This window comes from Tympanuchus pallidicinctus, unplaced genomic scaffold (assembly GCF_026119805.1).
Source record: "Tympanuchus pallidicinctus isolate F22 unplaced genomic scaffold, pur_lepc_1.0 scaffold16, whole genome shotgun sequence".
NCBI lineage: Eukaryota > Metazoa > Chordata > Aves > Galliformes > Phasianidae > Tympanuchus > Tympanuchus pallidicinctus.
The window spans coordinates 32,880,774-32,907,775 of record NW_026294679.1 but is presented as its reverse complement, the minus strand read 5'-3'; the positions used below and the strand labels follow the sequence as shown (position 1 = coordinate 32,907,775).

Genomic DNA, 27,002 nt, shown 5'->3' with positions numbered 1-27,002 from the left:
TTACAACAGAAGGAACAGATTAGGAAGTCAACCTAAAGAGGTTGAACAAGGCTAAGTATGAGGTGTACAGATGGAGAGCAGCTTATGCATAGAAGACTTGAGGGTTCTAGTGGACAAAAAGCTGGACATCAGCCAGAACTGCACTCTAGCAGCCTGGAAAGCCACAGTACTCTAAAGCTGCATCAAAAGAGAGGAGATAGCATGGAGAGAGAGGTGATTGTTCCCATCTGCTCTGTCTTCATGAGGCTCCACCTGGAGTACTGCACCCAGGCTTGGGAGCCCAGTATATGAAAGATGTAGAGTTGTTGGAAAGGGTCCAGAAGAGTATAACAAAGATGCTCAGAGAACTGGAGCACCTCTCCTGTGAAGAAAGATTGAGGGAGATGTGCTTGTTTGGCTTGGAGAAAGCTCTGGGGAGACCTCACTATGGCTTTCCAATACTTAAACAGAAGTCCTAAGCAGGAAGGAAATGAACGACCCCATCCAAGAGAGTGGTCAGGCACTGGAACGAGCTGCCCAGGAAGCTGGTGGAGTCATCACTCCTGGAGATGCTCAAGAAACATGCAGATGTTGTACTAATGGATGTGGCTTAGTGGGAAATACTGGAGATAGGTGGACGGTTGGACTGGATGATCTCAGAGTCTTTTCCAACCTTGGTGAATCTAAGATCCCTGGAGGCATTTGAGGACAGGTTAGATGGAGCCCTGAGCAGTCTGAGGTGGGGTGGATGGCAACCTTGTCCATGGCAGGGGGTTGGAAGTATTTAGTTTTAAGGTCTTTTCCGACCCAAGCCATGTTATGATTCTGTGATACATTCATCTCGCTTGTTCACCGTAGAGCTGAACACAGTGCTCCGCAGTCAACAGTTTGAGTGTAAACGAGATGTAAGGTGAAAAATAAAAAAAGATTGATAGACTTATCTGTTATGTGAACCATCAGGATATTAAGCTAAAACATATCCTTCACATTTTATGGAAATCCTACTAGCATTCCATTACTACAGACAGTAATAGAAAGCAGATTGCAAAAGTGGATGAAACCACAGTCAATCCTTTCATAAGAAAACCCACCATACATCTGGGAACTGGAAGGGAAACTGAGTTGAAACAATTCAAGAAAAATAGCTCATGGAAAAGAACACTTCAGTTACACAAATCCTTTTACCGCTGATCAGGCTGAAGACCTATTAAGTATACAATCACTACCTTTCTACAAGTTACTTTCACATACGTAGAAAGAACTATGTCACTTGGAAATTTTCTCAGTCTTCGGTCATTTCTTGTTCAGCAGCTCCTCCATGTTTTCTGCATCTGCTGTGGGCAATGCACAAAGCCAAGGAGAAAGGAAAAGACCTGAGCTGCAGTTAGTTAATTGAGGTACTACTGGAGGTCAACAGAGGATGCTATCTAAATAAGAGTCAACTTTTCTTTTGAAAAGAAGAAGTTTGTGTTTCATTTATGTTCTACCACCAAGCTGCTTCTGAATAACCCAGATCACTGCATATCAAACAGCAAACAGGTAGATTTGAAAAGCAGTGTTAGAACCATTTCATGCACACAGAGATTTAATATAGCATTAATCCTCCAGCTACTCCAAAGGGAGTTATCTTCAATGATATGCCTATCATTAAAAATGCTCAGAGGGCTATTATCTCCCCTCTTATTCCAAGCAATCCCTGTCCTGAAATATTCTTCTAACCTTCCAGAAACTAAGCAGAGCTGAAGGCTGACACTGAAATAAACAGAACACATCATGTAGTACACACACACACACACACACACCAACAAAAAAAAAAAAAAAAAAAAAAAGAAAAAACCCACCTAAGATAGAAACAATTTAGTGCTAGTTTGGAAGAGATTTTTTTTTCTTTCTTTTGGAATTTAATGTCACACCTTCTGAGCTGTGGGGAATAACCTTTTGCTAGACATAGACACTGTTCTTAACGTTGCAGGGAAGGGAAGTTTCCAACCAGCAGGAGGAAGAGGCTGGCAGGAGTTCTATGAAACGTCCCCCATGAGAACAAGCGAGTAGAGTAGCATAGCAGCAAAGGCTATGCAGCTCTTGTCCTTGGAAGGTCTTGGGATGTGAAACAAAGCCCTGAGCAGGCTGCTCTGAGCAGGAGTGGGGGAACAGAGCCCTTCTCCAGCCCTTTCTAGCTGAATTATTCTCACTGTTTCCAACTTCTCACTACTACAGTACTCATCCTGAAAGCCAGAGGGATGATGAATGCTGCGCTGAGGTCTTCCTTCTAATTGTTTTCTGCAGAGTCCTTCCAACTTTCAGTCAAAACGATGAAAACTAAAGAATGTGGCTGTACAGGAAGAGGAGTTGGGAAGTGCCCAAGTGACGACTAAAAAACTGCCTAAAATATCTGCAACAAAAGATCCCAGAAGATGCATTAGCAGCTCCCACAAAGAAGGTGGCCAATTACGCTCTGCAGTAAAGACATGACATTGTAAGTGGCAGAGAAATTTTATTTACCAGCATGACCACGTCACAGAACATAGTTATGATCCAAAATGAAGGTACATCTACACAAGAAATATTTGGCACCTCTAGATGGGTCTCAGAAACAAAGTGACACCTGCATGCTTGTAATACAGCATTACAATGCAATTAGAAGTATGCAGATAAATGTGTAGGTAAGAACTTGATCAATTTGAAATATCTCAAATTCTCTCACTAAGCACAGAAATACACACATTAGCACCCTGATCCTAAATGAACTCTGGCATTCTTATTTAAGATAACAGCATGCTAACGACTGGACATCTAAGTCCAGCATGAATTTTAAGATTTGAAATGCCTTTTCTCACCAAGCGAGCTACTCAGGAACAATAAAGTCACCACAGCATGAAGCTGCCAAGCTCACCTATTGAATTTTTAGGAGTTCAAATTGTAATCGTAATCCATCTGAAATGGTAAAAATGAATAAATTAGTGACACAGCAGAGTTACACAGACACGGAAATTATCTTTCTTGAGTTCCAACTGAAAAAAAAAACCAAAAACAACAAAGAAGGTATGAGTCAATTTTCTGGCTGCATTCTTAAGTCTCCGCAGCAAGAGACAAAAGATGAAGATGAGAACATGGTTGGGTGTTATTTATCAAACCTCTTCTGGTCACACACCAAAATTTATAATGTAGCAAATCTCTAAGGTTTCTGTTCGTTTTTTTGTGGTTTTTTTTTTTTATTATTATTATTTTATTTTTATTTTTTTTTTATAATATATATCTGGTTCAAGATTTCATATTTTTCAAAAACAGTACTACAACAGTAATACAACATTTCCCTTGGCACCTTTAAATAATATGGTTAATCCTATTTACAATATCAAAATTGCATTTATGTCACTCAAAAATAACAATACTGTGCTGCAGTGTTAGCTAGCACTGTAGGATAATAAAATCTATATATGTTCTTTTTTGAGTCTGAGTCAAACTTGAAACAGCATCCTGACTGAATCACGCATTTTAAAAAGCAGAATGCAGCATAGCAATAAATCCTTAAAACACAACCACCAGTTAAGACACTTTACAGTTAAGCCCCATCACACGTACAATGACTCCCTTCAAGTCTATTGCTTAGTCAGCAAAGCACGTTAAAGAGAACTAGTAAATCGTGCAGATTGGTTGGCAATGTTTTTATGCACACCTGCGAAGTTCCAGAAAAAAAAGGAAAAAAACTATGCAATTTAGGAATTTAGTACACGAATCTCAGCACGATACAAGGCTCAAGTGAGGTATGCAGGCAGGCATCTGTAAAGTGATGCACAACCAGTGGTTGGATAAGCGTCACAACTGAAACAGAACCATGTTGTTGTTTTTTGTTTGTTTGTTTGTTTAATAAAAGCCCATTCTTTTCAGTCATATGGACTTGCATAGCAAATACGTGGTCAGTAACTAAAAAGAAGGGGTCACCTATTGAATGATTCATAAGTATCAGCTAAGTGTGATGAGTAAACCACTACTTATGAGCAGTCTTAACAAAACTAACAATGCTAGGGCACCTGCAGTTCAGCACAATTGTTCAAGCTGAGGAAAAGACAGTACAGAAACATGCTCTGCTCAGGAAAATTCCATGTTCCAGAGTAGACATACACACTATTTATTATGTACACCATATTTATAACTTATCAATTTAAACTTTAATCTGACGATACTGAATTAACAATATTAATATTAAAAATTAATACGAGAGAATGAAAAGTATATACTGTCAAGGAAAACAGGAGAACTAGAAGCCTAAATATTCTCTGTGAATATGTACTGTACGTGCAATCTATCCTAGAAGGAAAGAAGCTCTAAGTAGTGAGGTAGGCAGAAACTAGCTAAGGAATTGAAAACTGTCACAGCTTTCCTCAAGAAAATAATGCATTATCTCATGGCAAAAAACAGAATTTGTAACATTTCTTGCGCCCTTTAAACTTTAAACTTACCTGTTTTCTGTTACTATTTATTACTAAATCTACAGAGAAGCAATAAGTCTGGAATCAAACTCCATTCTTTATGTTGGATATGCTGGTTGGCAGCTTAACCACAGCAAAAGGAGGAAGGACAAATAATTCTGTGAAGACTAGAGCTTTGTCAAACTCATCACTGGAAAGTTATCACAATCTGTACTGCTACACTGCTTTCAGTTCTCTGGAGACCAAAGAGAAACTATGTCTTTTCCAAAAAAAAAAAAAAAAAAAAAAATCACAAAAACAAAACAAAAAAAAAACCTATCAATATATTTATCTATAAATTTTTGCTTTTTCTTTTGAAGACATTTCCCAAGCTACCTACATAATGTTTTTAGAGTAAACACAAATGGCAGGGATGCTCTTAGCACAGCAGGAGCTCTGCTCAGAATGTCTTCATACTTCTAAATGGAAATATAACTTCATCCAGAAAATCAAGATAAATACAACACAGGCCCAAAGCCATCGCTAGCCACAGCTAGTTGACTTAGACTGAGATCCTTTATTAATTATCCTTAGCACAACTGTTCATAGCTTCAAAGACTCCCAGAGTGGAGATTTGGAGGTTGCATCACTGACAGACTGATAAAGCCAAACACACATACTTAACGAATGTTGTAAGGGAAACTAAGGCAGTTCCCATGATGGCATCTCGCCATCAGTGAACAGCCAACTCCACAGGTCCCTTATGTCCTGTTTTCAGCGGCTCATTTCGGTTGCTTTGCTATTTTCTGTTCCCTTGCTACTTTTCTTTTGTTCCCCCTCTGCTAATAACAAAGCACAGCAGCTCTGAAATTTCATTTTTCAACTCAGGTGATCGTGTTATCTTAGATACAGAGGAGCAATGATCAAAACTGATTCCATTTCTCTCACTTCCTTCCGAGATCTCTTCCTCACATCAATTCAGACACTATGTGTTACATCTCTGAGTGTCAAACACTGCTATGTGCAGAGCAAAAACAAAAAAACAAAAAAAACCATGACCTCAGCTGTCCAGCTGATATTCACATCTCTAGCAGAGGCATCCTCCAACCTCCACTTTCAGACCCCTGCTGCACGATGCCTTGGAAATGTAGGAACATTGATTTCCTTTCAAAGCTCCTCTGGAGTTAAAATCTCCCATCACTTTCAAGCTAGAGAAGTTCTTGGGGCAAAAAGATCTTTTTTTAATTAATGGAAACATTCACACAGAACTTCCAAATGAAATCATGTCACACACAAGTGTGCATTTCTGAAACTTCATGTTCATCTTCCTCACTTCTTAAGAGCTCTCCTGTCCTGCCCTTTTGCCACTCACATCGTCCTAGAGACTTGTGTCAAAAAAACCTTCTCCAAAGCTCATCACAGAGATCCCATTCAGCTTGAAAAAAACTACACCACTTAGAGCTGTTTCTGTCTGTTAGGGAGTGTGGGTAACCCTGGACTCCTCACGGAGTGCTGACAACAAACCAGCAGGGCTGCTCTGAAAGTAACGCCTCCTATTTTTATGATGTTGCCCCAGTGTCAAAGCCATTTGGTGGTATGGCAGTAGAGCTTGAACCTTCCCACCAATATTCTGTAACACTTTGTTGCCAAGTGGCAGATGGCAGCAGACAGGCAGTCTGACAGATGGCATCTGACACAGAAATGAGTATGAAGCAAAGATGTGCAACTGAACTCCTCCATGTAGAAAAATTGGCCCTCACTTACATTCACCTGGTGAGCATTTATGGAGACCAACAGTGGACGTGAGCACGGTGAGGCAGTGAGCGATGCATTTCAGCAGTGGCAGCAGCAAATCTCCACTGCTGAAGACTCTCGCAAGTGCGGCATGCAGGTTCTTGTTCATTGTTGACAAAAATGCACAGCTAAGAGTGGTCACTATGTTGAAAATCAGCATTTTGTAGCTGACAATTTGCTCTATCAAACAGCATTATTGTGCTCTTTGTAGGTGTCGTAGTTTCCATGTAAATATATGGGAGACATGACTTTCAGAGCCATCTACATACTTAACTAATCCATACTGAACAAAGCCTCCCAATGATTGGGTATCAGCTCACCTAGAAGCTGACACTCTGAGGGCAGGAGCATCTTGCAATGAATAACCACACACGGTATGCCTAGTATTAATTTAAAATGAGCAAACACCATTCCTATTCTTACTTTACATTCTACAGTTATGTAGTGCAATCAATCACCTGGATTAATGCCACTACTAAACAAGGATTTAAGATTAAGATAATCTGGGGTGTAATAACACAGACATAGGTAAACATACTATGCTGTTCTTTGCAGCAAAGAGGCACTGTTTTTCTGGCAGAGCACCATACCAAACTCTAATGACCTATTCCATCATATTTCCAACAGAATATATAGAATATATATAGAATTTTTATAAAAAAATTAAGCACTTAAAATTTGTGGCACCTTTTAACCAATGCATACTTGTTGCTATGTGGCTTTCCAATGTATGCTGTATTGATATCAGACAAGTCCAAAATACCATCAACATTCCAATTATTAAACTAAGCCATCCGAAAAATTCAAGAAGATGCACATGATTTTACTTAATTACAGACATTTCTCCTAAATATAGACAGATTATCATTTTAATAAATTTTATTATCACAAGCAATTGTTTACCACCCCCCAGCCAATGCCCAGCTGACTCCCGAGCGGCAAGAGAGCTCAGACCCCCTTCCAAACTCCTCCTGCTTCATGTTGTATAGTATGAAATATCCCTCTGGACTCTTTAAGTCAGCCATCCTCATTCTGTTATTATATTCCGTGCCTGCTCCCTGGGCCCTCCGCTGTGCGTGGCCTTGGCTCTGTACAGCACTGCTTAGCAGCACCTACAAACATGTTTTGTTATCAGCACTGTTTTTCTCCTAGAACCAAAATACATCATCATACCAGGCACTCTGAAGAACACAACTCCATTCCATCAGGAGCTAAGAAAAGAACATACTGCTGGAGTTCTATTCAAAATATAATTGTTCTATTGAAGAAGACATAATATATGTTAATAAAAGTTCAGAGAATTTGTTTACCCAGGTGGGATTTCTTAGGAATTTTCTAGAAAGCAAATCAATAAGTGTTTGCAGATTAAAAATCTGATCACACTCATGACAGTCCCAAGAGGGAGCTGTGAAATTGTCATTTCAGTCAAAGGATCTCAGCAGAATTAGTTATCTGTCTCTGAAAATTGCTAAAAAATAGAGGACAGCAGTGGGTGTTGTGAAGGCAGACAGAATCAATAGGACAGCACTCTGTGTTACCTGTAGTAGTAGGCCTTTATCTTACTTGTGATCTCTATAATAGGGAAGGTTAAAATTTCTTTTATGCTTCAATAAAATATTTGATCAAGACTGTATGACTATTTGGGAAGGGTCTAACGAGGTGCAATTGATAGGTATGACACCGTGATGCGTAGAGTTTTTATTTCCAGCTCATTAAATCAAATCTGACTTCAGAGAACCAACAGTCTGTGAAAGCTGGTGGATTTATTTATTTATTTTTTGTCTCAGCCTCACTACTACTGACGTGTTTACTGATATCAAAAAGTAACCGATCACAAATATCTCCACTTCAGATTTCTGTTGGTAAATGATGCATAGCAGTAAATTGTACATAGAAACAAAATTGAATACCATTTCAGTGTCAGACCTTTCCTGAAGACCAGAAGGTTTTAGAGACCCCAGTAGAGAAACTGAGATTGCTACCCTACATCTTCTCGATGGGTAAAGAAGTAGCCAGCTGCTATTCAAGACAAACTTCTGACACCACACAGGCAGCTCACTGAAGATTCTCAAAGGCTCACTGCAAAGCATGCCAGTATTAGAGAGGAATGTACAAGCAGCTGCTCTTCCAGCAGCTTCACTTAGCAATAATGATAGGCAGGAAGGGTCAGAAAAGCATAAATCCAGAATTTATGCCAGTGCCCCAGCACCAGCCAGGCTCACAGCCACTTTCAGCATGTGGCTGTAGCTCTCTTTCCTTTGCAAATATTGTTATCAAAACATCATCACTGCCTTTTTTCTCCTTCCTACTAGTACATGGCTGTAGCATGAACCACCATTCACATCTGTTCAACTTGGCTCAGATGCCTGCAGCCATCTACAAGCCTCCCTTGGAGCTGTTCTTACACAACACATTTTGATGCATACCAAGGTCTGGCAAACTCTTTCTTCTGCTTCTTTTTTTTCCTCCTCAAGAAAATAACAATGTCTGAGTGCACACTGCAGTGGAACCATATCCCAAGAACACAAGGAAATAGGCAATATAAGAGATCTTGTTGTTTATGTAAGTAAACACAATTTTCTGTGTGCCCTCCTCACCTCAACAGAGGCAAAATGAGACAAGGGACTAAACTTTCTCCAGTTCCATTGCCTTCATGGAGTATCAAGAAGTTTTGCATTTTAATGCTCCATGTAGAGGCTGACACTTTTTTTTGACTCTGCACAGTCTGTTATTAAAATGAAACAGAATCAATTCAAACAACAAAAATGGAACTTCCACATTTGTCTGCAGAAAGAGGAAAGGATTTCAGAGGAGCTCTCTCCTCCTTTGTTTCAGTAATTCTTTTGAACACTTCTTCACCTATTCTTTTAATCTGTGTGCAAGTTTCATTCACAATATAGCAAAACACTTCCTAGAGCTGAAGGGGTAATTTGTGAGCTTACTTTCTTAAAGATGAGCTTCTCCATGAGCTCCAGAACACAGCACAAACAACAAATTACAACTGGACAGTTATTCACATCATGATTTACAGCAGATGTGAAGGTTTTTTGCTTGATGGGCACTTTTTTACTCAAGTTGAATGATCTCGGTAGAATACTAAGGAATAACATACAAAAATGTGAGTAGCTTCTTGACCAGTCTTCAGTAATAGATGCAGTTAACCTCTAATGAAGCTAACAGGGAACAAAGTAACCGGAAGAAAATCTGGGATAATGAGACCAAAATGAAACCCGTCTTTTACTTGCAGAGATCAGTACTCAATCTGATTGTAGACCAAGTACTCCAACGAGAATAAATTCGTCTGACACACATACACAATTAAGATGGCTTTGCACTAGTGGCTGTAAGAGCTCTGCTGCGCAGAAGTACACCCTGAGCACTGAACAAGGCTTCACAATGATGTGCCAATGGGCAAATGCTTTTAAATATTTTCCAAAATTTATTCTGTGAACTTTGATGGCTTAGGTAACAATGGCTTGGTATCTATTAGCCTGTCTGGGTTCTCTGAAAAGAACAGCCTTAGAAATCCATTAATTCAACTATCATTTAAGTAGGTTAATCCAAGTTTACCTGTTTTCTTTTACTGAGAAACAATTCTGGCACCTGAACTTGGCAAGTCAGCCCCTACAGTGTCACCCTTTGTTATCAGAAATATTTGCTGGTGGCCACACAGGAAGGAAAGAGATGCACGGCCTCTAAGAGTTACAGAAATGCTTGCTAATAGTCAAATACACTTCCTGTGGAATATCTTCCGCAGCTTCAAACCAGCACCTGAACTAGTAGTATAAGAAATGTTCCTCGAGTACGTGCTCTGTTCAACAGGGAAGCAGATCGTTTCCAGTAGCCTAAAAAGGTTCTCTTCTTTTCTCACCCAAATCACTACAAATTTCCCACCTTGAAAAAAAACAAGCTTTTTTCCCCCCTCTAAAAGCAAGTAAAACTTGTCATGTCCACGAGTTAATTATTTAAAAAAAAAAATGTATTAAATTTGAAGTCTTTAGAAGTGTGATATGGAAGCCTTAAAGGATCTCTTTTAAATATTTTTCCTTTCTGAGAAGAAACACTGGAAAATGACCAAAACTTCTCTTCATACTTCCCCAAAATCTCTGACTGCTTCAGAAAACCTGTTGCACACCCATCTCAATCCTGCTCAGTCTCACACTCCATTTAGTCTACTTTTAAAATTCCCTTTGAACCCTCACTCTGCAGATCTGACTGGATCTTCAGGACTTCAATAGAAGAGATACGCCAGTATGGAGCTTTGTGTAACTGCATTCAACAATAAATCCCTATGAAATTACTGAGCCTGACTGAGGACGAAATTAATTATGGGGCTGTTTAACATGGCTATGTAGGTTACATATCTCAGAAGAATATCACAGTAACTAATGGGGGGCCATCATTATTCAGTAAGACATTTGAGAGTGCTCTACGTGGCTTAAGCATTTGTAAAGAAAGATTTCAGCAACTGCAAAATGATTCCCATGCTTTCTATAGAAAATATTTCTATGCTACCATGAAATAGAGAAGACAACAGAAAACATCAGAAGGAAAAAGGAAAGTTCTTTTCATGCCCTTACCCTGCTGTGCTTTGGATATTTAAGCAGAGATATCCTCCTTTCTCAAAGATGGTTTGAAACGCTCTTCCTATATGAATATGTATCAGGTGTAATCAACAGGCAGCCAGGGATCAAATCTCCACAATCAGGCAAAGCCCAGCAGTTCCCATTCTGACCTGAACACCCACTTTATCAGATGTTCAAATAGGTAGAACCATCTGGGGACTCGAGACTGACCCTTCCATAGACAAAATCTTTTGTAGAACTATAATTTTGAACCCCTGACCGTTCTACTGTGGAGAAATAGCTGTCTTCATTCCTAAACGTTAAAAAGAGGTTCATAATACATAATGTAGATCCAATTCCTCTTTTTATGTTGTTCCAAATGTGCACTAGTATTAAGGTATCACATTTTACTTTAATAGTTGCAAGAAACTATTACTCAAGAGCTGCTTCTGTTCCCACTATTCACATTCATCAAAAATGTGCCTTATGTTAAGGATACCTTTTCTACCTTCTAGAATTTGGCTGTGACAAGTCATATATGCTCTTTTAAAAAAACAAGTGAATAACAACAACAAAAACAGCACATGGTTGCTGAGAAAAGACTAAAATATACAACGATTAGGACTGTGCTGATATATTTAAACATGGGTTTCTCACACTGAATTGCATTTTCCTCACAAACGCATTAGCAGACTCCTATTAAAAAAAAAAAAAAAAAAAAAAAAAAAAAAAAGAATGAAAATAAAGGCATTGTTTGCCCTCTGTCCTCAGTGACAACTCCTTTGCTGGATGCCTCTGCAGAAACTAAAGGAAGGTGCCTGAAAAGCGGTATCTCAGATGGAAATAGTTTGAAGCAAATCGAAGCTGTAACTTTTGTACCAGAGGAGAAGGGAAGGAGATTTAGAGCCACCTGGTACAGAAGATGAATGTAAATGTCTGGAGGTTGGTGAGCAAAGCTCTGGAAGGAAAGGGCGACAGAATGAGAAAGCAAAAATGGCCTGAGAAGAGAAATGGCACTGAGTTCTCTTAACTATCACATTGAGCTAGGAGATGAGAATGCTGTTTATTTAAAAGGATGTGAACAAAACAAAGTTCAGTGAAACATCAAATAACACTGAAATAATCAACAAAAGAAACTCTGTTAGGGAATAATTTAATCTCACGAGTACTGTTTGAGAAGCACAAAGCAAAGAAGGCAAAATCCAAATACTGATTTAAACAGGCCACCTTATAGTGACATAAAAACTATCAGTTTTGTGCTAGAGAGGCAGAAGTGCTCCGCCCATAAAGGAAAACACAAGGAGTATACAACAGATCGTGGAATACCAACACCCATGCAAAACATGTAAACTCAAACTGTGTAATAAACCACACTTTTAGTGTCTTCTACTTGGATTCAAATCATGTTTTGTTCTTTGGGATGTAAGTATTCACCGATTTCACACAGACAATAAAGTCAGACTGCAGCATCATGTCTGAGAGTGTGGTTCTAGCATTGTTTTGGCTAATAAACAGAAGCATTACTTCACTTGCTTGCTATTTTCATTCAAGTACTGAAAGCTATGTCAAGATAAAAAAAATAATAATCTAAGATTAAATGCTGTAAAAGTATTTATACTGCTCTAGTCTTGAGAGAAGAGCATAAACGCTGTGCATTAAATAATTCAATCTCCATAGGCAGTAGCAACTTCCAGGGCAGCGCTTTCGACAGGAATTTCCCATAACTGCAGATGCTTCAAAAAACCATAGCTAGGGCTGTTTAAGTTATCAAATGCATTTTAAAAGAGGGAATTAGAGTTATTCATTCCAGGTCATTACTCGTGGAAGCCAAGGAGATTTCCTATTGCTAGAAATAAGGTGGTTGCTGAAGGACTATCCTTCTGCTCATACTCTCTGTTTCATATTCCCTCTGCATTATCAAAAAAAATTCTTTAGAACTGGGGAGAAAAAAAAAAAAAATCTCTTTTCTGGACTGGACAAGGCATATTTTGTAATATTACTTTCTCATTTAAAGCTTCAGGAAATCCAGTTTCCCTGGGCTTCAAATCTGCTCACCCTTCCTTCTGCCTATCAGAAGCACAGAACTGTTTGTTCATTGGGCTGTTTATTATTAGAATGTCTGCTGCAGAAGGGGAAAGCATCCAGAAAACCTTCCAGCTACAATTTTGCTCTGAAGATACCAGGCGGTATTTAACACATTTGAATATCATCAAGATAATTTGCCATAGAATACGGGAAAGAAGCGAGCAAGAGAGATGCATTGAGACATGAACCTCCAGGCTTCTCCCCAGCTCAAACAAAGAACAATTTGTTTATACCCATGTAAATCCTGTACTGCACCTGAAGACATTTTTCATCCGCAAATTTTTTTTCATTATGTTTCATCTGTGTTTTCATAAATGTGAAAATAATGAACTGAATGAGCTCTTCACCTAGTGCAACAAGGAATCTTAAGTCAGCAGTCACAAATAAAGAAGCACCAACAGAGCTGACTTCTGCTCAAGAAGCTTGTCATGTTAGCCACAGCACAGCTTGGACCTCCAGACCGGCTACAGTGCAAGAAATTTGGTCAGAACTTCTTTCTTCCTATTTGGAGTTTCTTCTGAAATCCTCAAAAGAAACCTTCCTCTGGAAAAAGAAAATGTGCTCATCTTTGGGCTTCTCTCTTCTGCACAAATTAACTTATGTTTCAAAAGCCTCTAAAGGAATAGGCTGGTAGCCTCAAGAAAATGCAGGTTTTCTTCTTCCATCCAGAAGAGGAAACAAATTAATTTCTGTATCTGCCATCAAACAAACCAAGAAAACTCACAGAAAGCCTTATGAGTAGAAATCTCTGCAAAATAGAGATGGTAAGTATCACTTGCTCTGTACACCATCCAACAATAGCCTCATTTCTTCAGATTACAGACTATACAAACTCATAGGATGATGACTAAAGAAGTAAGCAACTGCAGTAAGCAAACTTATGAAAGCAATATTGTGCCAAAGATCACCAGCTTAAAGGAATAAGTGTCATCAACTGCAAGCAAAATTGATGGGAATGCAAGTGATGAGAATTCAACATGACTTAGAAAGTTCAAGCATTACTTTTCAGAATGGTTGACAACAGGGAAAAAGTAGAGATAGGTTAGAGAAGACTCACAAAGAATATAATTAGGCTACAAAGGTGCTCCATCTAGTGTGGAGGTCACAGTTTGGAGAAAAGAGGACAAGAAAACCAAACGGGATGACATCAGATATCACCAAGCTGCTCAATTAATGTTTTGTCCTTGGAATAACAGCTTCATTAGGGAAGACAAGCTACTGGAATAAATAATAGCAGCATATATATTCCTTGAGAGAAGTCTTGAAAAGAATTTCAGTATTAAGTCTCATTTAAGAAAATGAAAACATACCTGCATGCCCTTAAATATGCATCCCATAGTGCACACCATTAAATATGATAATGCACCATCTTTTCTTCACTTCATAAAGCCCTTGTGTTTCTACTACAACTGCTGCTCACAGAACCAAGTTTCACCCACATTCTCTCTGAAAATCCACATCTGTTCCTAACCTTTTCCTCATCAGTGGTGTGGCTGCTACCCCAAGTAGTCACTTGAACTCAACTATTAAACATGAATACACAGACAGTACTTACTTTACAGTAGCATTTTTACAGAATTGTGAATAGACTGCTTCTTTGTTTAGGACAGTTATGGCAGTTAAATATGAACTATTTGTGCAGTATTTGAGCACATATATCCATGCAATACACAAATATTTTTTACATATGATAAATGTCACCTTTAAAGCCAAGGACAAGCCTGACTTTAACGCACTACATTTTGCTCAAGCACATAACATTTATTACAGGGGGAAAAAAAAATGCCTTATTCTTTATTGCTTCTGTATTGAAGATTTCTAAACAAACCAGTGAAGTAAATTAAAAGAAATAGAAAACACTAACAGTTAGAAATGAAAACATCCAGACATTTGAATGCTACAAATGTAAACTGACTGTGAATTTTAATAAAGGTGAGGCTGTCAACTGCTGATGATTTATACATACATGAATTGACAGAAATATAAAGACAGAAAAACAGAAAGAAGCAATCATAGTATGACTAAAAAAAATGGTTTTGGCAGAAGCTTCTCATGGAAGAAAAGAAAAACCCAATGCTCGGCATAACATTATCACATATATCAGATCACATCCAAACATGTTGGGAAGTACCACATAACTGGTTTGGATCACCAATATGATGTCAGCACTTCAGTCCCAACACATTAACTGCATTTCTTTAAAAGCATCTCTTCACATAGCAGCCAAGTAATTCACTGAACAACTTAACCTCCCTTCTAAAGACATGATATCCTGTTCTGGAGTTTTCTGGACTTTGGCAGAGTTTGCCCCAGTAGTCATGCTGGATAAGAGCCCTGAGCTTACAGGCTAGTAAATTTTAGATACTTTTTAGCGATGCAATGTGAGCTTTGAGATGAATAAAATCTGTATCCTTTACCAGAAATGCACAAACTCTAGTAGGCAATTTCATCAATCAGGCATTTGAATGAACTTCATTAGCCAAAGATTTCATCTGTTACAAGGTCAACTGAAGAAACTGTTGGACATCAGAAGAAACCTGGCATCGTTGCATACAGTCACTGCATCTTTTTTGAATGTTCAGTGAAGAATTAACGAGCCCATTACTACCTTTGATGATTATAAAGATGTCATTTCGTTGGTGTAAAGTAGTTGCCTGACTATACATTGCCTTGGTGACAGCAATAACAAAACTCAAAAACTCACTTCATTAAAAACAAAGCGATGAAAATTGCTTCAAAATGCCCATTACCTCTGGACTTGTGATAAAAATAATGGCCTTGGCAAGGAGCACATCTGAATCATAAGTAAGTGAAGTATGAAGTAGCCCACTAGTAAAAGGAAATTAGAGTTACTGTCAATAGGGAATCATCAGGAGAAGTACTGCAGACTGGATTATATTTATAGATTAACCCCACGGAAGTAGCAGGTGATACAGCCTAGACTTCTAAAACCACTGAGAAATCTGCAGGGACCATCTAACATGTTTCCTTCTGATAGCGATACTACTTCATTCACTGCTGCCCCGTGTGTTCCACTCCATTCCAAGAAAGGAAACATTTCTGACTGGTATATTAATAAGTTCCAGTGTTGTATTTGATTACAGGGCTACAAACCTGGTCAAATTTAATCCTCTGCCTGACTTCATCTATGGTGCTGTACCAGCAGAGCTACAGAGTACAACTGTTGCACACATCTGTGTTCTCTCTGATATTTACTACTTTATTTCCCAATTTAAAAATGGAACTTTGATGTCTTCAAAATCACCTCTCTCTAGAAGATACTAAAGCATGCTAAACACTTGTAGATTTTCCCATTGGTAGTAGATAATGACTGGTCTCAACAGTAAAATATTTTTCACACACACACACTTATTTTCCCTATTCTTAGCAGAAATATCCTTCTCTAAAACATCCTTCAGGAAGCCACTCTCAGGTTAATTTGGTGTATGAAAGGTCACGTTTTCCAGTAAACACCAACTTTGAAGCTCTGTGGAACAGAGCCCAGCATGAGCAAAACACAAAAGGTTCTCAATGCAGCAACACTATGCACAAAACTTTAAAAACATGATGCCCATACTTCTCTTGAATGCCAACTCAACACAGAAGGAAAAAGAAAGAGACAGAGGCAGCATATTACTGCCAAACTTTGCTTGAATTCAAATCTATAAACACAGACTCTATATAGGAAAGTACCTAGTTTACCTGAACCTTTCTGCCTTGAGACTTTGAAGGTGTACACAATTACACATATGTCACAGCAGCGACAGTACTGATGGGAATACAAAGATAGGAATCCTGAAAAGATTTCTGTGACTGTTTTTACCTGTTTATATATTATTTCTAACTGTATTCTACTTCAGTTTTTTTCCTTTTTCTTATGATACTCTGGAATTGCTGACTGGGAACAAGACCATATTTTTCTTCCATTGACAAATGTAGGTAAAAAGGGCTTTGTGCACTACTTGCTTACTAACAGCAGCAGAATTGAAATATGCTGCCCTCTGGCTCATCATGGGCCAGCTTGTCTTAGAGAAAACAAGCAGAAAGGAAAATACAGACAAGACAGACGAGGCATAAGTTGCAATTAATATAAAACTACATATACACACATACACATGGATACTAATAGCTCTTTCCAAACTGGAATTCAAGCTCAAAATGCAAGAAACAAGGAATGCATAATCTTTGACCTGTCTGGCACTGACAAAATGTAACACGCTGATTAAAAAAGCTTTTCCTTCTCCAACTCTTCTCATTAAAATAATATAACATATCACAAAGTTGTTGAGCTGTTGAGTTAGGAACAGAAGAACTTAGCCTTAGAAGTTCTCAATAGACATAAATGGGCTTCACAGCTGGCCTGTAGGAAACCAGACAATCATCCGCCCCTATTTGCTTGAAGTGAGTTTCAGACTCATCTCTTTATGCATTACCTCTCTTTTCCAAAATCGATCAGGAAGGAGTGTGTTTATGGCTGGGCCAACACCAAGGCTCAAGAACACGGGAGTCAAAGCAGCACATGTCTTGGTTAGGGAATCAAAGTCCTAGAATTTAGTAACTAATAGGAAATTCAAGGTAAACTTAAACAAAAAAAAACCCTAAATATGCAGGAAGATTTGTGCAACCTGAGTGACCTACTGCCTCATTCCTGAAGGTGTGCTCTCCAGTGCTAGGAGTGGTTTATAAAACACGCAGGCAGACAGCCTGTAAATTAGGCTGTGTAGATACAAGCTTTTTATCAGAAAATGAAGGTTATGTGCACAGCAGACTGCCTTCTTCCCTTCTTTTCCCCACCAAGTGAAGTGACAAAGAGATTTAGGTGTTTGTTCTCAAAGTCAGAGGTCTGTATGAGATCTGGGAACAGAAACTTGCTGTAACTGAATGAAGAGCCATCAGACATATACAGCCCTTACTCAGTCAGACAGGGAATTATAGAAAAGCCTTAAAGGCTTTACAAAACAAGAGCCATTTCACACTGCTTGTGAAATAGAGCACTGCAACACAGAGCCCTGTACTGGAATGTTCTTCAGAATTGTTTTAATGTCTGTTTTGTCTTTCAAAAGTCTTAAAACACAATATTTACCGATAGAAGCCCTTGTGAATAAAAAAGTATTTTTCATAGTCCAACATAACAACATTTGACCTAAACACAGCACTCAGAATCTGCATGGGTGCACATTTCTTACACATTTGATGCCATCTCTTTATTAAGTATTCTCACACAAGAAACGTATCTGCTCTTCTTGACAATACATTAGGAAAGCTGCAAGAACAGCAACAGGATTTATGCCCTTACCACACATAACTGATACTCCTTATTTTGACATCCTGCTTCCAATTAAATACAGGAGAAAAAATTGTTCCACCTCAGCCAGCTATTTAACCATCTTTCTGATGCACCTAGATAGCTTTGAAGCACACAGTCAAAACAGCATTATTTGTAAAATTAAGCTTTTTAAAAAAACATTTTCTATTTATTTCCTAGAGGAAACTGAAGTGGTGATGCAGTTTCACCAATGTTAAATTGGACCAAGAGCATGCACAGAGATTTCATCCAGAACTGCCCTGAAATATTTACTAAGAGACTCTCTACCATTTCTGATGAGCTGATACTTAGGCCTATGAGCATCAGAGAAGCTGACATTTAAAACAGAGCAAACGCACTGTTGATGCTGTGCAGGATGCCCCGCTCCCTGCACAGCTGGCTCCCACTCTCCCAGGGATGTGCTGCCCTATTAGGAGCCATCCCACTATCAGCAGCCTTCCCGGCCATGCTGCCAAAACACCATGCACACAGCAGCTCCAAGGAAACACAGCCCTTGATGTAAACCCTCAGAGAACAAACCAGATCCTCTCAGCACCAGCAGAAGTGTACAGAATTCACTCTTTCCTGAATGAGAGGAAAAACAGCTTTCTTCAGATCAAATCCATTTATAACAGCATATCTTCTCAACGTTTGCTATTTTACAATTTTGTTTTTTTAATACCAAGAAAGCTTTGGTAAGAAAAGAGCTCACAGACACTGAGCAAGGCGGTGAAGGAAGAGTTCACTGCCTCCCTCACAGAGCGCTTCCAAACAACAGCACCCAAAACAGGACTTGCAATCACCTGATGCTAATACCAAGGAAGGATTTATTGTTTCAATTACCTACCAGATTCTTATGTTATATCTGTAAGACAGTATAAAGCTATCAAAAAGATTAATTCACCCAGCAATGCAGAAGTTTACCCACAAGGAGTAAACAATCCTGGTTTTTAGCCATGTCAAACAACAGAGCACAATCCCAATTGCACAAGCCTAAAGAGATGAATGACATTTTCTAAATGGGAGCGACTTCAGGGGAATCAATCTACCCATGTAAGCTTCAGAATACCTTCAGGAATACGTCAAACTGCAAACACTAGACTCACATTTGGGATATACACTAGGCAGGTAGCAAGGACTCCTGCTCTGACACACGGCAATAGTGAATATGCACAGAGATAAGGCTTCATATCAGTCGAAATCATTTTTTATGAACCACCAAATCGGTAGAAAAGGTAATGGCATCACAAGATTTCATTGACAGATCTTAAATCCTGTGGTTAGCTCATCTTATTTCAGCTCTTGCTTGCACAGGGAAATATTATATGCTCACTCCTTCTTTGAAGAACTTACTTAAAAAACAAAAACAAAATGCGCATGCATACATGCACTTCCTGCTGAGATCACTAAGAGGTGTTAAGAAATATCAGCTCTCCCGCTGCCCTTCAACAATGGGAAGCACAATATCAAAAATTAAAGTAGTCTGAAAGGCCAGGCCAGCACTGAACTGGATCACACTGAAAACACGAGCCGAGGAGAGGAGCAAAAACAAAAAGCACATCTTTGCAGCTGTCTCCATGTCGAAGCATCTCCTCATCAGGCATGCATCACATTACTTCCCCCTTCGTTTACTCACTAACTTCAAATGGATTTCTCCATAAAAATACACCCCTGGCTCTTCCTTTCAGCACACCTGAATCTGCAGCAACCACAGTGTCACCTGGAAGCACACTCCAGGCAATAACCAGTGTGGGGTGAGAACCTACCTCTCCTGCTGGTATTGAGCCCAGCCTCCTGCAGGCTTCACTCGAGCTTGCCTGGTTCTTCATCTCAAAGCGGCAAACAACTGATTCCTATCAACCCTTTAACGAAGCTTTTTAAAGTTCAGGGATGGATTTTTAACACGTAACTGGAAAACAGTCTCCTTACTTGTATTTTCCTGTCCAAGGTGTCTTATCCTGCTAGACATCGGACAAAAGTTGCACGCTTTTAGTTTTCTTACTGCCACTCCCTTGGCTGTTTATAACTACACACACTGCAAGACAGCAGACAAGCAGGATAAAAGGCTGAAACATGGATACACAAACTGGCAACAATGCCTTGTCCTGTTCTCAACTGCCTCTGAATAATTCCTAACATTTAAGTTGATGCTTTCACTGCTGATAAATATTGACTGGACATTTTCATGGAACTATCTGTTGTAACTTTAGACTCTTGCTCACAAATGGTAACAATCAATTCAGAGATGAAGTCAGAATTATTTTTCCCCTACATACATCTTTTCCATTTATTTACACAATTTCATCTGTCATTTCAATGGTAGTCAGTCTCCTAAGGTCTCCTGCAGCAGTTCCTTGCCAGCTCACATATTTAGTATGCCCTAAACAATTTACTAGCATCTGTAAATCTTCTCATCTTGCAAGCAAACCTATTTCCTAGGTCATTTAATGTTCATATAGTGAACATCAAGGATCCTGGTGGTACACCAGTAGTGAATTCCTTGTTTTCCAAGAACTGACTGTAGAAGGTCAACTCTTTTCCCGGTAGCTCATCAATCATCAGTCTGTGCAAGCATTTCCCTTTCAAGTCCCAGGTGCTTTATTTCTTTAATATGCCCTGCCAAGGAGTTTGGCCAAAAGGACTCGATACTCATCTTAACCTCCAACAGTGCTTGCTGCCCACTGCAAACAAGAATTGATACAGTTACTGCTTGTAATGGAGACAAAGACTTTGGATGATATCTGGCAAAGCTGTATTACTGTACTTCACAACATAAAAAAAAATTTAACAATCATTGTTTAGTCTTTGAAAGCCTTCTGTAAAGAAGACTTTTGTACAAGAGTCTTCTTTTTGCCTTAAATCAATTGAGGTGATTAGTCTTTTTTTTTTTTCCTAAATGTTTGCTATTGATATCCTCACAGAATGCTTTGATTACATCTACAAGGCATCACATGTAGTTCAAAGCTTACATGTAGATATTTCACAGATTATAAGCCAGGCACTCCATAAATTTAGAGCACGTTGTTGTGGAACTTCTATTTTTAATTTTTAGATTTCTAAGAGTTACCTGCTAAGAGTCACCCACTGACTTTGAATTAGAAAAAGATGCCCCACAGGACAAGCCATTGTGTCAGGATGAATGTAACTACAGCTACTGGTCTTTCACCATCTGTAAAGGACCAGGAAGAAACCTTAACTCTAAGGTGTTTGGGCAACTTCAAAGAAACTAGAAACAAAGAAAAGTTCATAATGTACTGACTTCTGCTATATGAAGTTTTTGCTTCTGCTATATTTAGTTTTATCTGACTAAAACAAAAGTAGTAAAAAAAAAATAGTAAAAAACTAAGCAAAAACCAAGTCAGAGGCCCTCTCCTTCCACAAAATAACAAAAACAATAAAACAGACAATCAAATAGCAACAACCCTCACAATTATTTCATTAATATTTCCACATGTTATCTTTCTGACAGTTGTGAGCCAGCATATCTGCATGGAAGTAATGCACGCAACTCCCTTTTGGAGATCTCAGTTTGTAATTCCCTTACAGAGACCTGAAAACTACAGCAGCCAGGATACTGGGCTTAAATGAAGGCATAACATCTTAGCAATATCAAACGTGTGAGATGCATAATTATGTAGTTATGTGAATCATACACACAACAAAAAAAACCCCACACCTTGATAATTACACTCTATGAAAGCGTGCCTCAGAACAGAAAACAAATACAGATGCATGTGTTTATTTACTTACGTAAAGAGAGACAGCAATCACCAAACCTCAGACTGTTTTCAAGTGAAAAAATATAGCTAACTGACCAGTTTATTAAAGTGATTATAAATCAAAACTACGTAGATAGTTATGTCATCGCATATTTTAGAACAAGCTAACTTTTTAATTACCAAATCTCTTGAAATGTCTTCAGTGCTAAATTTTAACTTCTATTTTTCAGCTGCCTGAAAGACAAAACAATCCTTGAAATAGTTTGAAGACGAAATCTCTGTGTTTTTATAAAGCTGTCATATCTGCTTATATCTTACACAGCTTATTTTCCATACAAAAGAGAAATGACCAAAAACTACCTCCTATCCTCTCATATGTTTTCACTAAATTGATGTTCTCTTTCTAAATGAAGCATATTACAATCAATGCCCAGCTGGCAACATTCTGCTGATCCTATGACTTTGGGTTGACTGGCACTGGTCACCAGCTCTTTCACCACCTCCCCCTTTTTCTGAAGCAAGCTTTTATTACATATATCTTCGTATTACCTAAGGGAGCAATAAATAGGATCCACTAAATAAATTTGCTTGAGGAATTTATTTAAGATTTGAAAGTTTAATGCAACTGCCAAAAGCTTCTGGAGTGCTGGGAGAATTAATCTTACTTCTCATTGCATTTATAGATTCACATCAAGCCTCTGGACGTCAGCACAGGTGCCACTGCTAAGAAATAAGAAGTTTCCAGGAAATCTCTAGATAAATTTTAACTGGTTGCCAAAAAAATAAAAAAAAAAAAAAAAAAAAAGGACCAATCTATATGCCAGTAGATGCAATATTAATACATAATTATGATTTCAGGAATGCTTCATCCAACACAGGCTTTTATAATTAATTTAGAGATAAAACAAAATTACTTAAGACTGGATTTTTAGTTACTGTGCATTAGAAGTTGTAACTAGTTGAAAAGCCATCTCCACCCATGAGGTCATTCTGCTGGATAAGCAGCAAGAACTTAATTCTGCCATAATTGCTTGCTCTCAGGTATAAGCTTTTGAGGATAGAGTAAAACAGTGAGTGACTTTTGGAGTACATCTACTACATTTTGTAGACTATACTTGAGCTTACGGAGTATCTGGATAACAATGAAAAATAATGAAAGCAATTTTAAACAACTTAACCACTGAATTATCACCATGCCATCCACTCCACAGATGAGCCAGGTTGTGTTGTACAAGAGAGGCGCTTCCTGGGACAGACATTTGATGAAATGAGGATAAAAGCAGACCCCTCAACATCCAAGGTGGATCTATTCCATGCTGCCCATGTTCTTAACACTCTAAATAAAGTAACAAGAAAAATTTGCCGACTAAGTTAGAAAGTACAAGAAGATAGGGATGGAGCTAGAGAGCCCTCTTAGTATCCATTAGCACAACAGTAGTACAAAATCAAAGAGCAACCACGAGTCATCAATACACTGCATTACCTCTAGGTTTCAATACTTCAGCCATCACTACAATTCCAGCTTCTCTCAGTAATACTACAAATGACAGGCTAGCAATGCCCTGGAGTCAGCACTAAGCTTTGTCCACCAACATGACACAAACTTAATGCATCCACCAAACGTGAGAGCTTGCAACTGTTAGTGAACTACATACAGCATCAATGCAAACGTAATGAACAAGAATTCTCTGTGAAAGAACTTCACTTGAATTTAAGAGTGAAAATGGAATTACTTAAGTTCACAAAACTCCTCAAGACCTCCCTTGTGGCACAAGTGCTAACCATGGGTCACACAATACTACAACGCATCCAGAATTTGCAAACTGTAAGGTTGAGCTTGGCACAATAATGAAGTTATTTTCAGGCTGCAAATACAATTGGCTGAAATTACTTAAAATTCACTATGCACGATTCTCCTGCATAGCTGTGTAGGAAGGTGAAAAACAGCAAATCAGGCTTCTTTCCTTTTTACACCTAGCTAGAACAAGTAGTTAACTATAAATAGAAAGAGCAAGAGACTAATAAAGCATTTTTGCCTGTTGAAAAATATAAATACAGAATATAAAGGGGAATGCCAGCTTCAAAACAACCACACAGCAATGACTGAAAAAAAAAAAAAAAAAAAAAAAAAAAAAAAAGACAAAAATATGTAGCTTATGCGGAAAAATACAGCTGTCAAGACAGGATTTCTGTGATCTCTTTGCTCTCTTTGTCAGTTATAGACCAAGATCTTCTCAATGAAAAGATCTAAGTGGTGTTGGTACTGGACATGCTGCCTGCCAATGCAGAGACATCCAGTCCATCTCCTAAAACACCTTTCCAATAGTGCCAGCACTCTCTCTTGACTCCCAAACTGTTTGAACGTGAATGTTATTTACTATCCACAATCAAAAACAAGAGTACAGAACTGAGCAATAGGCAAGAAAAAACTTACAATAAAAGTTTTGGCTTTTTAAAATGTAAGGGTAGGGTAAGCCATTCCAACAGGACTATTTAGAAATGGGATTCTAATCTAAGAAGAGAATACGTACAACAGAAGGTCATTAGGATGGCCTTCTCTTTGTAAAAGAATACAGAAAAGCTCCTTAAACTGGACAGGATAATACATATTTTAGAGATGGTTGGTTGTTCACATTTATCCAAAATTTTTTTTGAAGCTTGCATTTTCTGAATGTTCTGCTTTAAATTATAACTTTTAACAGGGAAAAGAAAAATGGAAAACACCTTGATACCTTCCCAGAATTCTCTGATTTATGTAATTTTACCCGAACAAATAATAACTTAGCTTTATCCTGGACAATCTTTACAGATCTGTGCTAAATGCAAAACATTACCAATTTTATGTTGCTTGAGAGATTGACTCAAGTGATGATGTTTGCTATTTTGAGACATGCTGATAAAACAATGCCATAAAAATGTAACCTAAAACTTGACAACTAGAGCTAATCTAAGAATATTTCATCCAAAATGTAAAGGAATGTAATGCCCAAGTAATACCTAGCTCATTAACCTATCAGACAACAAAATCAAGTTGTTAAATTTTATATGCAGACCCTCACTAATTCATGATGTTGAGCGGCTGTGTTCTATTCATGCCACAAATCAGTCACACTTTTCCACTAACACGGAGCACCTCCCCTACAAGGACAGCTGAGAAAGTTGAGGGTCTTCAGCCTGAAGAAGAGAAGGCTTCAGAGGGACCTTATAGCAGCCTTCCAGTACGTGCAGGGGGCCTGCAGAAAAGCTGGGGAGGGACTTTCTATAAGGGAAGGTATCAAGAGGATGAGGGGAAATGGTTTTCATCTGGAAAAGGGCAGATTTAGACTAGATATTAGGAAAAAATCCTTTACTGTAATTGTGGTGAGACACTGGAACAGGTTGCCCAGCAAGGCTGTGAATGCCCTGTCCATGGAAGGAGGCCAAGCTGGATGGGGCTGTGAGCAACCTGGTCTACAGGGAGGTGCCCCTGCCTATAGCAGGGGGTTGGAACGAGATGATCTGAAAGGCCCCTTCCAACAGAAACCATTCTACAGTTTTATAACACATTAATTTCCTATTTTTGTAACTGAAAACCCAAGTATTGTCATAAAACATCCACAATGGATTCCTTGTCTGTAAGCTGGATCAAACAGGTTCATTGGGCAAACCTCAGAAGAGGGAATAACACCTAATAGTGCACTGAAAGATTACTTTCAATTAAAAAAAATAATCTGCCTTTCTGTTATCAATTTTTTGTAAAAATAAATTGTCAACCTCAAATATATTTATATGTCCCACAGAGAATCAAAAGCATAAAGTAATTAAGCAGGTTGACTGGCACTGAAAATAGACATGAATATATTAAGCTTGATGTAATTAATTTCAGTGCACAAGTTTTAGATCATACGAAAACCTACCTTATATCAGCAGTCCCAAAAGAAGGTTATTTTAACAGCAAAATGCAAAATTAGATTATTATTTCTCAACTATGCTATGTCTAACATTTCATTTCTACCTGGCATGTTTCTGTTCCGTTCTTGCTCTTCAGCAGGCTGAGCTTCTCAGCACCTGGTACTTTCCCAGTTAAGATACCACAAAGGGACATCTTTTCTAATGTACAGAATAACTCAATTTCTTGTTTCTCCACCTGAACATTTCCTTACTACATCCTTACATACCTCTGATTACCAGCTGTAATTTTATACAGCAAAATTTAAGTAATATGAACAATGTTCACCTGTTGGATGTCCCTTACAAACCATAATTAAGCACATCTTAGGTAGCTCAATGGTGGTTTTTCAGAATTGCATATCATTTCAGTTTAAAGGAACCATTTAATGGATAACTACTCTGATCTCCACACTCATTTCCCAATATTTAGCATTTACTCCTTGTTCCTACTTTGTATTTGTCAGATTTCAACCGCCTACCAAGAATCCTGTTTTACACCTTCCTGTCACGCCAGTCTGACTTCAGTTTTCAAGCATGTGTTTCATTCTACACACTTCTTAAGTTCTTGTCACTAAACTGTTGGGTTAGAGTTATCACCATGGAAAGTTTTATTCTAACAATATCCAATTACTGGAACAGCTGTAAAATCAAATTCTAGGCAAACTGGACAGACTAAAACAAATCAACATGCATGCTTCCCCAGATAACTTTTGTAAAGATAGACATTAAGGACAAATAACCAATTTGTTAAGAAAGTATCTCCCCTGAGCATCTGTAGATGAACAGAGCAGTAATCTAATAAAAAAAGAGGAAAGCTCACCTTCCAGCTCTGGATGGATACAGCTTCCAAAACAACTCCAGCTGTGTGTACTGTATGCTTACTGCTTTTCAGAGCGATTGCTTTCTCCTGTGACTTCAAGGCTTCTGGTTTGTTTATTCTACGTGTGTGCAGAGGAACCCAAGATGTTATCCATGGGGCAGCTCACTTCCACTCCTCTCCTAAGTGTTCATTGTGCTGCTTCTGGCACCAAGGCTGCTGAGAAGCCACCATATCACATCTGTAAAAGCAAAAGTTTGATTAAACCAGGGCATGCAGACACAGCACAGGGTGGTCAGTTTCACAGACCTGATCATGATGCCAGGATGAGAATGAAGCATTGAAAGCATTGATCAGGCTGAGCAGTTTGGAGGTTCTAATGAAATAATTCAACCTGTG

General features: G+C 38.5%; 1 protein-coding gene across 5 annotated transcripts in view; it reads right to left on the bottom strand.

Annotated features, from left to right (window-relative positions):
* PCDH15 (protocadherin related 15) overlaps positions 1-27,002 on the bottom strand; it is a 669,788-nt gene that overhangs the window by 536,562 nt on the left and 106,224 nt on the right. For all 5 annotated transcript variants that reach the window (XM_052677550.1, XM_052677554.1, XM_052677555.1 and 2 more), the window contains exon 2: positions 26,607-26,844. The gene's annotated coding sequence lies outside the window, so the exon portion shown is untranslated. The remainder of the gene's footprint in view (positions 1-26,606; positions 26,845-27,002) is intronic.